Source organism: Cebus imitator, unplaced genomic scaffold, assembly GCF_001604975.1.
Source record: "Cebus imitator isolate Cc_AM_T3 unplaced genomic scaffold, Cebus_imitator-1.0 Scaffold17, whole genome shotgun sequence".
Classification (NCBI taxonomy): Eukaryota; Metazoa; Chordata; class Mammalia; order Primates; family Cebidae; genus Cebus; species Cebus imitator.
In genome coordinates this window covers 9,927,976-9,941,061 of record NW_016107332.1, presented here as the reverse complement: position 1 = coordinate 9,941,061, position 13,086 = coordinate 9,927,976, and the positions used below count along the sequence as shown (strand labels likewise).

The 13,086-nt window shown below is 33.7% G+C and overlaps 1 pseudogene; it reads left to right on the top strand.

The window, feature by feature from the left end:
• Nucleotides 1-326: 326 nt before the first annotated feature.
• Nucleotides 327-13,086, top strand: part of LOC108289327 — a 24,103-nt pseudogene continuing 11,343 nt past the window's right edge.

Genomic DNA, 13,086 nt, shown 5'->3' with positions numbered 1-13,086 from the left:
TTTTAAGTGAAGAAATTAATTAATTAATAATTTAATGACAGAAAATTATCAACTCTTGTGATCTCTCTTTAGCATTTCTCAGGTGCTTGGGTGAAGAAGATGAACAGTTAAGTTGTCCAGATTATCTGCATTGGATATATTACATAGAAGAACAAAAAGGAGTGGTTACTAGAGATTCCAAAAAAAATAAATCATGTGACCAGCTACAGATCTAAGATTGTAGTGGGAGGTGACTAATAACACAGAGACTTTGATGGTAGTACTTATTTATGACAGGCCTGCATATTAATGTCAGTAGTTGATTGATGCCTGCTCGGCTCACTACTATGGAGCAGTGTGAGAAAGAGTATAAGGAAGAAAATATAGGTGCAAACAGGCTGCCATTTGAGATGAGAACAAGGATAACAGGTATGTAGATAATTGCATTTAATTGGTGGGCCTACCTGCCCCAAGTTTCTAAACATGATATGATAAATATTGAATCTTGGAGCATATTTTATACTTTATAATTGAAAATGTTGATATTGGCTTCTCTTATTCCTAGTTTTATTTCTTACATTTTTGAAAACAAGTATTATGTGTCTGTGTGTACTCAATCCAATCTATTTCGATCATTCAAAGAATTTTAATTTCTTTCTATGTCAGAATTTAGAAAGTAAGTAATACATCTTGATGAGTTTGGTGCTTACAAAAAGAATTTAAAATTCTAGAAAAGGATTGGAAAGCAGAAAGCAGTTAGCAAAATCTTTTCTTTACACAAATTTGAAGACTTTTTTTAAGGTGTTTTATTAAGATATGCTGCTTTCTTACATATAGTATGTATGTTTACAGAAAAATGTCTATAAAAGAAAAAAATAAGTATCTTATAAGCTCATTAATTAAATATTAATTGGATTCATAAAGCTAAATATTATTTTTATACTGAACATTTTCCATTCTGGTTGTATCGAACTTTTAACCAGCTCACTGATCCTCTTCCACATGTTTTTTCCAGATTAGACTTCCTTTTGCCAGGGCCTATTGTTTGTAGACAATGCTGATCTACTGCAGTACTAGTCAAACTAAAATAAGTTAAGAAGGCACATTCGCAAAGAATCCATTACAATTCATTGCAGACATACTTTCTGGACACATTTGGATTAAACCCTTTTGATTACCTTATGTCAGTGCTTATTTCCTTCCACTAACTAATTTGAATAATTTCTTGTAGGCCCCTATGTAACAAACTTTTGGGGAATAATGTCATTATATATTCCTGTAATTATCAGTAGTGTCCTGAAGTTAGAACAGCTTCCAAAATATATCTCAAGCAGGAGTTGGAGGAAAAAATGTTATAATGTTCCAAAGTCTTATTGTAATGAGTTCCCGAAAACAAAACCAAGCATCAAGTGAAGCTAATCTCGTATTACACATAATTTGCCAAAAGGCACCTGAAGCCTGTATTTGGCTTCTTGATTCTGAAAACAGACGTAGATTCATCAGTTGGAAACAATTAGTTATATATCTCTTTAATGGAGTTCCTGAGCCTTTTCAACAGATGGAAGAAGTAACGGAGGAATAAAGTCCAATTTGGTATAAACACATGTAAGTTTTAAAACAATAGAGGAAATATCAAAATAAAAGTAGACAAAAATATATTTTGGAAGGTTTTACATGGGTTCTTCTTAAATTACTTGGATTTTTATATCAATTTAATTAAATGTATGTGAAAATTTAAATAAAGTATCATTTTTATGCATGATTTAGAAACGGCACAATCAAATCCAGGAAAGTAAAGAAAGAAAGGAAGGAGAAAATAATGCCAAAAGAAATAGAAGAAAGTGAATATTTATACTATTATGATTTATACTTAATAATTCAGTCCACTCTATGTTTGTCTGCAGCTTTCTGACAGTTGACTAATCTAGTCATTATTTTACAATATGTGAACATGTACTCATAGAGTGTGTATCTGCTGAATAACATAATGGAATCATAATTCTAAATTTTCTTTTGGAATCTAGTGAGAATGAAATCACAAATTCCAAATGTGAGAAAAATACTACACATATTGTTGAGAAATATGGCAACATGAAATAGAGGAAGAATATAAAAATCTGAACCAATTGGAGTGAAGTCAAGAGAAGAGCCACCATCATGTTTATTTTTCATAAGAAAAGTTTTTGTAAGGCTAAGACCTTTCGCACTGTGGGACAAGCTAAAATAGGAAAGAGCCCAAAAGGACAGAATCAGAGAAAAAGCCCACACCACGCTTCCTGAATGAGTGGTTCGGGTGAATACATTGGTACTTGTAGGGAGTTCTGAAAGCTAGCCTTGTCTAGCTCCTGGAGTGGGCCTGGTGAGTGGGCTATGTAAAGCTGTTGCCTCTTGTCACCAATATATCTGAATTTGCATCAAAGCATCTAAAGATGATCCCCAGCTTACTTTTGAATAGAAAGACCACAGTTGAGAAGAAGAGATCAATACAGAGTGGAAAAAGTGAAGGTAAGCCAAGTCCTGCTAGTATATCCTCCATCAAAGACGCTAACCATGTTGACTGTCAGATATAATAGCTGTTGCCCAATTTCTTCCTCCAGCTTTTGCTCAATTATTTTTCTCCAAAGTCAGATCATCAAGAGGATTCTCTAAAATGTAGTGTCTTCATTTGAGACTTGTAATCTCCTCTGCCACGGTACCACCCTACTGAAAGAAAAAAACAGTGATTACTATTAAGAAAACCGTAAAATGTCAAAATGTATATAATTGTTGCCATTGATTTCCTGGCTGCAATATATTACTTTGTTTCAATATTTGAAAAAGCTCAAGTATCAACCAAATGTTTGGGATTCTGAACATATCAATTTTAGATTTTCTCAGTAATTTTTAACTTAACTGCTGTTTCTTTCAGTTCACGCCAGGTGTATTTGATAATTTCTAGGCAATGCTATTCCTATTCTTTCCAGAACTGGTGAAATCAGCAACGAAACTATTCATTTCATTTTGAGTGAGAAAAGTTCAACAATCAATGTGAATGATCCTGAGAAAATTATTTACAGTTGTAGATAACTACATTTAGCTATGCTCTGTTTTGTGACGATATTAAGGAGAGAAGAAAATACACATAAACATACTTACAAATACTTTTCTAATGGGATGACAATTGACAAATTGTTACATGAATTGAAAGAGGAAACCACTTAGAATAATGACAAAACTATTTGGTGAAACTATGCTATTATGTTATTACACTAGAGTAGCTATCTTTAATGCTTTCTTTTCTATTTTAACATGTGGTAAACATAAAACATGGTTTTAGCTATAAAAATGCAGATGTTTCAAATAAAAGAATAGTTCCTTCTCTAAATTATTTAAAAACAGTTGGTAGATTACATTGGATTTTCTAGCTGCTATTTTATAAGTATATTATAAAAACTACAATTCTCTCAATTTTTTTAAATTGTTAGGTTAAGCATTTGCAATGGTTCCTCATTTAATTTGCACCAGCAAATTTCAACAATTTAGCCAATTTAAGGTCTATAAACATATATGTGGCATTTGAAATTTATTTATGCAGCCTTCATTTTTCTCACACTATACTTTAATCCATTGCAGATAACACTAGTAATCTCAAAACCCTTTTTTATTTGAAAATAATAAGACTTTTATAATAAGAATTACGTTTGGATCCAGTATACTAGTTACGGTAATGTTAAACATTGTAACAGAGAGGCACACAGTTACGTTAGTTAAAACAGAATAGAATAGGCTAATGGAAAACCCAGAAATCAACTCACACATCTACAGTGAGCTTGATCTCAAAAATATGCTAAGAACATGCATTGGGATATGTAGTGCCCTCAGTGAATGTTGCATGGAAAACTGGATATCCACATGCAAAATAATGAATCTAGACACCTCTATCTCGATAGACACAAAATTCAAACTAAAATGGGTTAAAGACTTAAATCTAAGACCTAAAACTATGAAACTAATAAAACAAAACTTTGGTGAAATTCCCCAGGACATTGCACTGGGTAACCATTTCTTGAGTAATACTGCACAGGCACAAGCAACCAAAGGAAAAAATGGACAAAACGGATCACGTTAAGTCAGAAAGCTTCTGCAAAGTTAAGGAAGCAATCAATAAAATGAAGGGAATACCCCACTTCCAGATTGGAAGTAAATATTGGCAAACTATCCATTTGGCAAGGGATTAATAACCAGAATACATTATTATGTCAAACAACTCAATAGGGAAAAATATATAATAATCCAATTTAAAAGTAGGCTAAAAATGTTAATAGGCATTCCTCAAAAGAAGGCATATAAATGGGAAACAGGTATAGAAAACGGTGCTCAACACCATTGATCAACAGAGAAATGCAAAACAAAACTGCAATGAAATATTATCTCACCCCAGTTAAAATTTATTTTATCTAAAAGACAAGCAATAACAAATTCTGGAAAGGAGGTGGAAAAAAGTGAACCCTCATACAATGTTAGTGGGAATATAAATTAGTACAGCCACTTTGGAGAATAGTATGGAGATTCTTTAAAAAACTAGAAAGAGAGGTGCCATATGATCCAGCAATCCCAGGGCGAGGTGTAATAGCCAAAAGCAAAGAAGTCAGTATATCATGAGATATATGCACTCCCATGTTTATTGCAACACTCTTTACAATAGCTGAGATCTGTAATCAACCTAAGTTGGATAAATCAATAGATGAATGGGTAAAGAAATCATGATCATGCATACAATGGAGAATTTGCCATAAAGAGAATGAGATCCACTGGGCGCAGTGGCTCACACCTGTTATCCCAGCATTTTGGAAGGCTGAGGTGGGCGGATCACAAGGTCAGGAGTTCAAGACCAGCCTGACCAAGATGGTGAAACCCCGTCTCTACTAAAAATAAAAAAAAATAAAAAATAAAAAAAAGCCAGGTGTGGTGGTGGGTGCCTGGAATCCCATGTACTTGGGAGGCTGAGGCAAAGAATTGCTTGAACCTGGGAGGTGGAGGTTGCAGTGATCCAAGATCACACCACTGCACTCCATCCTGGGAGACAGAGCAAGACTCCATCTCAAAAAATAATAATAATAATAAATAAATAAAAGAGAGAGAGAGAGAAAAAGAAAGAGAGAGAGAATGAGATCCTGTCATTTGGAGCAACAAGTATAAAACAAAGAATATTATGCTAAGTGAAACAAGCCGGTCACATAAAGACTGACTTTACATGTTCTCACTCATTTGTGGGAGTTAGAAATTGAACTTATGGAGCTAGAGAGTAGAACGATGGTTACCAGAAGCTGAGAAAAATAATAAGGAAGATATTGGAAAGTGAGGGAGATTAATGGGTACGAAAATATAATTAGATAGAATGAATAAGATCTAGTATTTTGTGGCACAGCAGGGTGATTATAGTAACCCATAATTCATCATACATTTTAAAATAACTAAAAGAGTATAAGTGAAATGTTTTCAACACAAAGAAATGATAAATGTTAGAAGACCGATTTACCTCATTACACTGAGGATTATACATTGCATATATGTATCAAAATATCTCAACTACCCTATAAATATATACACCTTTAATGTTTATGTGCCCATAAACATTATTATTTTTTTCTTTTTAAAGATGGGATTTCACCATGTTGGTCAGGATGGTCTTGAACTCCCAACCTCAGGTGATCTGCCCACCTTGGCCGCCAAGTTGCTTGGATTACAGGTGTGAGCCACCACCCCGGCCTAAACATTTTTTTTTTTTTAAGTTTAAGGAAGGAGTTATACCAGCCCTAAAAGATTTTTCATAAAATAAAGGACGCTGGGTGCATTGGCTCATGCCTGTAATCCCAGTACTTTGGGATGCTGATGTAAGAGAATTGCTTGAGTTTGAGACTAGCCTGGGCAACAAAGTAAGACCCCATCTCTAGAAAAAAATAAAATAGCTGTGCATGGTAGTACACATCTTTAGTCTCAGCTACTCGACAGGCTGAGGTAGGAGTACCACTTGAGTCTGGGAGGACAAGGCTGCAATGAGCTGTGATCACACCACTGCACTACAGCCTGGGTGACAGAGTGAGAGCCTGTCTCAAAAAAAAAAAAAAGAAAAAAGAAAAAAACCTGAGTTGAAATAAAGGAAGAACAAAGAGCAAACTCTTCCTTACATTCAGGGAGACCAGCATTATTCTGACACCAAATAGAGAATAAGTTTTTTTTTAAGTATATTACAAGGAAAGAAAACTATACCCCAATATTCCTCATGCACATCATATTACCAAATAAAATACAGCAATATTGAAAAAGGATAATAAAACAAGTGGATTTATCATAAGATTGTCAGATTAGTTTAACATTTCAATATCAATGTCAATTTACCATCTAAGAAAATAAAAGGAGAAAAGCCAGATGAGGATCTAAGTTTTCACAGAAAAAGCAATTTAAAAATGGACATTCATACATGGTAATAACTCAGCAAACTGGAAAAAGAAGGTAACCACTTAAACCTGATCAAAGGAACTTGTGAAAGTCTACCTCTCATTTCACATGTAACATTGAAGAATGTAATATTTTCCATTTATATTTAACATATAGATTGGAAATGAATATTTAAAACTGTCTTTAGTTACTGGAAATATGGGTGTTTGTAGAAAATCCTAAGGACTTTACAAAGCAATGGTCATATACAATAAGGCTGCTAGCCCATCCTGTGATACAAAGTTAATGTCTTGTGGTTTTATTCATTAACAACAAATATATGGAAGGTGAAAGTAAAAGTGCTAATTAAAGTAGTACCAGCAAATCTGAAACAATTATGATCACATTTAACAGTATACATAAAAAATATACACTGAAAATTACTAATTGTTGACAAAAAATTAAAGAATTAGTACTAAATGGTAGATTAAAAGACATATTGTTGGCCGGGCGCGGTGGCTCACGCCTGTAATACCAGCACTTTGGGAGGCCGAGGCAGGTGGATCACGAGGTCAAGAGATCGAGACCATCCTGGTCAACGCGGTGAAACCCCGTCTCTACTAGAAATCAAAAAATTAGCTGGGCATGGTGGCACGTGCCTGTAATCCCAGCTACTCAGGAGGCTGAGGCAGGAGAATTGCCTGAACCCAGGAGGCGGAGGTTGCGGTGAGCCGAGATCACGCCATTGCACTCCAGCTTGGGTAACAAGAGCGAAACTCCGTCTCAAAAAAAAGAAAAAAAGAAAAAAAAAAAAGACATATTGTTAATATGTTAATTTTCCCAAAATTTGGTTACAGATTCATTGCAAACCATTTCAAATTTGCATTTTAAGCTATAGTAATCACGACACAATGATTTTACTATGAATATGGACAGAAAAATTAATGAAATAGACTACATTTCAAAACCAGCTGGCTATTCTTTCAAATAAAACTTTATTGTAACACTGCAACAGCTGTTTGTTCAACTATGTTTATGGCTACTCTTATGCTAAAACAGCAGAGCTAACATTGGAACAGAATACAGAACCCAGAAACAAAGCTGTACTTCTACAACTATGGCTATCTGATTTTTAACAAAGTTGACAATAAGAAGCAATGAGAAAAGAGCTCCCTAGTCAATAAATGGGGCTGAGATAGATGGCTAGCCATACTCAGAAGAATGAAACTGCACTTCTACCTTTATATCATACAGAAAAATTAAATCAAGATAGAATAAAGATTTAAGTGTAAGACTTCAAACTGTAAGAAAACTAAAAGAAATCCTAGGAAACATCATTCTTGACATCAGCCTTGTGAAAGAATTTATGACTAATTGTAAAAAGCAACTGCAACAAAAACGAAAAATTGACAACTGGGAGCCAATTAAACTAAAGAACTTCTGCACAGAAAAAGAAACTATCAACAGAGTAAACAGACAACCTACAGAAGGTGATGAAATATTTACAAAGTATGCATCCAACCAAGGTCTAATATCCAGAATCTATGAGGAACTTAATCGAACAAGCAAAAAATAAATAACACCATTAAAACTTGGCAAAAGACATGAACAGACACTTCTCAAAAGAAGATATAGATGCAGGAAAACAAATATGATTAGAAAAATGCTTAGCATCACTAATCATTGAAGAAATACAAATTAAAACCACAAAGAGATACTCTCTTACACCATTCAGAGTGGCTGTTATTAAATGGTTAAAAAACAAAATCTTGGTGAGACTGCAGAGAAAAGGGAATGCTGATACATGTTGGTAGGAATGCAAATTAATTCAGTCAGTGTGGAAAGCTGTTTGGAGATTTCTCAAAGAAATTAAAACAGAACTACCATTCGACCCAGCCACCCTGCTATTGGGTATGTTCCCAAAATGAAACAAATTGTACTACCTCCCCCGCAAAAAAAGAAAAAAATAAACATATGCACTCATCTGTTCATCACAGTACCTTATATTTCTACTTATAAATGGAAGCTAAACTTTAGGTTCTCATGGACATAAAGATGGCAACAAAAGACACTTGGAACCACTAGAGGTGAAAGGGAGGGAGAAAGGATTGAAAAACTACCTATTGGGTACTATTCTCTGTACATGGGTGATGGTATCAATCATACTCACCCCTAACCTCAGCATCATATAATATACCCACGTAACAAACTTGCACATATACCCCCAAATCTAAAATAAAAATTGAAATTATTTTTTTAAACCCAGCAGGGTTGAGTAGCTGCAATGGAGGACTGTATGTTCCACATGATTGTATATATATATATACACACACACACACACACACACACACACACAAACACACAACACAACTGTCTGGCCCTTTATGGAAATAATTTGCTGATCTCTGGTATTAAAGAGACTCACATGTATATCAATTATGTGTTCCAAAATATGCATTGGAAAAGGGTTGTCTTTTAAACAATGGATTCTGGAATAATTGTTCATCCTAATATAAAATAGAAAAAAGAAGAATCAAAAAAGAGCTTTTGCCGTTATGTACACCACAAAAGAAAATTAACTCATAATAGTCTATTGACCTATAAGCAAAGGCCAACAATATAAAGCCCCTGGAAAACGCAGAGAAAAAAATCACCTGTGATCTTTTGATTGGTAAAAATTTCTTAGATGTAATAAAATTGCCTGAAACATGAAATAAATTGATTAAAGTTTATCAAAATTACAATCTCCTATTTTTCAGAAGACACTGTTTGTAATAGAAACAGCAAACCAAATTGGGAAATATATTCCCAATATTGATCTTACAAAGGACTTGTATCCAGAATATAGAAAAATTATTTTAAATATAAAATAAATCAAGCAACCCAATAAACGGGTCCAAGAAAGACATTAAAATGGTCAAATGGAATTTCTATTTCTAGGTCCTTGAGGAATCGCCACACTGTCTTCCACAATGGTTGAACTAATTTACACTCCCACCAACAGTGTAAAAGTGTTCCTATTTCTCCACATCCTCTCCAGCATCTGTTGTCTCCCATAAGAAATTAATAGTAACCTTAGAAATTAATAGTATCTTAGAAATACAAATTAGAACCATAGTCAGTTACCACTATATCCCACCAAAATGACTAAAATTAAGTTGACAAGACCAATAATGTTTTTGAGGATGTGGAATAATGAGTTTTTTCATATATTGTTAAGGAGAACAATAAATGAAATGGTACAATGAGTTTTTACATTTTCATAAATTAAATATATATTTATCATTTTGTAAAGCTCTACTCTGAGGCATTTCCTATGGCCACACACACACACACAAACACACACAATTTTTACATAACCAAATGCATATATGTATTTGGAGGGGGGATGGAGTCTCACTCAGTCACCAGGCTGGAGTTCAGTGGTGGGATCTTGGCTCACTGCAACCGCCCACTCCCTGGTACAAGCCATTCTCCTGTCTCGTCCTCCCAAGTAGGTGAGATTGCAGGCATGTACCACCATGCCCAGCTAATTTTTGTATTTTTAGTAGAGACAGGGTTTCACCTTGTTGGCCAGGATGGTCTTGATCTCCTGATCTGTGATCCACCCACATTGGCCTCCCAAAGCATATATATTTTTGTATAATCCAAAACTGGAAGAAGTTGTGGTGTAGCCATACAACATTATGCTATTTAGCAACAAAAAGAGACAAATTTCTGAAATACCTGGTGATAAGACTATTTCAGCATCAATTTAAAATATTATCTTGGATAGTGACAATAATTTTAAAGTAATACATCATGCAACACTAGGCAAAGTGATGTGATAATAAAGGCTTTGTTCTATAGAAAATATTCATGAAATTCTAGTGATCTTAGACGTTTTTAAGTTGAAACCTTTTTTCTCTTTTCATTTGTCACTAACCGTTAATTGTAAGTTTTGTGCCACAGAAAGAATTGTATACTACTTTTCTAGGGTTTTTTTTTTTTAACATTACATATTAAGTCTGCCATTTTGACAATTAGAAAAATAATAGCTAAGATTTTTTTAATTGGAAGTTATTTTTATGTACATTCAGCAATGCCTATTAAAAGTATGACCAATGTCTTTTGGGTAGAATAATGATTTCTTCACGGGAAAATAATTGAAGCATTACAGAGAGTACACACATATGAAATACATTATCATTAATTCCATTCGTATTTCCAAAGTTCACATTCATTTGGGAGGTATTTATTAGAATGAAGTACGTTTTTAATTTCATCCAAATTTGCACTAGAGGAAGTGTGAAATCCTTACAATACTTTGAGAATAATAACCCTGCAAATTAATTTTGATGTACCGTAGAACCTCAGGCTTTAGATAATGGAAGTATTTTAATTATTTGATTTATGTTATTGAAGTGGATCTACTTTAATTTCTTCTTGGGTATGTGTATCTTCATTACATCATTGGAAACTCTGAGCACCTTTCTATGGAATCATCACTTTGGTAGTTTTATCAGCTTATTGTAATGTACATTTTTCAATCAGGCAGTCACTAGAGATCCACGTGTGAAATAACAAGGGTGTCTTATGATTGTAAACCTGTTCTCTTGAGTATCGTTGCTTCATTTTTTTTCTGTAAGAAGGAAATTATGAATAACATTTATATCACTAGATAAGTGATTTATCACTAGATAAGCGATTTATCACCAGATGAATCCTGTTTCAAGTTTTGGGCAGAACAATGTACACAGCTTCTATGTTGCCAAATTCTATGCCCTGCCAACATTTTGTCTGTTGGCTAAATGCCTGTTTAACCAAACTAGCACATTTTAATTTAAGCACCTTCAAGTTGTTTTTCACAGATTACTCATTTGCTTAAAGGTGTCAAGATTTTCATATATAGATTGTTAAACCTTGGCATCATCTTCTGGCAGAGGCAGCTAAATGTTGAGAAAAGGTTTATGTCTGCCAGTTGTAGCGGCTCAGGCCTATAATCCCAGCATTTTGGGAGGCTGAGGTGGGTGGATGGTCTGAGGTCGGGAGTTGAAACCAGCTTGACCAACATTTTGAAACTCCGTCTACACTAAAAAAATAAAGTAGAACAGAATACAAAATTAGCCAGGTGTGTTGGTGCATGCCTGTAATTCCAGGTATTTGGGAGGACGAGGCAGGAGAATTGCTTGAACCCAGGAGGCTGAGGTTGCGGTGAGCCAAGATCCTGCCATTGGACTCCATCCTGGGTAACAAGAGCCAATCTCCATATCCAAGAAAGGAAGGGGAGGGGAGGGGAGGGGAAGGCTGTGTCCCCTTTTATTTTGTGTCTCTCAAGAGTGTGACTTGTTCTTACTATGAAAACTAAGCATCAGAAATGTTTATCATCCATCTTAAGGTGGTAAAGTGTGTATACAATTTATTCCCTTGTCTGTCCACTGGATGTTAATAAATATTCAGAAGTCATATGTAAAAGATATCAGAAATTCTGAAAATCTCCATTTTCCAAAAACCATGTGAAGAAGGGCCTACAAGTCTTCCACATCTTCCATAGAACAGGAACACCTTCTTTTACACTGTAGTTAAGGAAAAAATAAATTCTGTTACACCAAGTGACAAAAAAGTGACTCAGGAATAAAAAAACTTGCTTTAATTAAACTAATACAATATTAACTGAAATACTGCCAATATTTCAGTTCTAATATTGTATTAGTTTTTAAATTACCTTTTACTAAAATTATCTGTTACTTTTTTAAATTACGTTTTACTAAAATTTAATATCCTTATGAATTTATATCCATCTATATAATACATACATAAACACAAATACATATGTACTTTTTGGGATTTCAATTCCACTTAAAATAATTTCTTTGGAGGAGGCGGCAAATGACAGAGATAACAAACTAAAGTGGATGAGATAACTTGGTAAGATATTACTATTGGTATTACCCAGTAGACAATGACTTGGGGTTTCTTGGTCATATTTTTTAATACTCTCACTACCCACACTTTATTAATTCTTGCATATATTTGACAATCTAAGTAGAGAGTCTTTTATTAATTCATATTCATATTCCATTAACGTAAAGTTCAAATTCTTTGTCAGATTGAGGCTAACATTTAATTTTTGAAAACTAAAAAATAACATTGTTCAATAGTTTGCTAGTAAAGTAATATAAAATAGCATAGATATATTTAAATTAGTCACAAAAGCAAAATATTTAAGGAATTTCAGCAGTATATCATACAGAATATAGAGAAGACAAATTTTGATTTTAGCTGTGACTAATGTTAGAATTTACATAAAAATTTTAAGTTCTCCTGTTGAATTTTAGCTCTTCTGTTGTCAGCTGCATGACAAACCAAGTTCCTTAATTTGTGTATTTTGTGGTGCAAAAAATAAATATATTAATTGTCCCTTCCTATGAAATGCAGTTATGAAAATTAATAAATATAACTTATTTAAAGTGTTTAACAAAGGGCCATATACACATTAATAGTTCATACATATCATTACCTTTTATTACTCATAGTAATTTCTTTACAAACAGTTCATATAATTTAAAAATAATAGGTAACTACTTAAAGCAGTCAACTTCTCCTTGATAATATTTCATTAGCAATTTAATATAAGTATTTGGTGGGAGTAAACCTTTATCTCTTTAAATTTCCACAAGCAAATTACCCTAAAAGAGTTTTTTTTTTAAA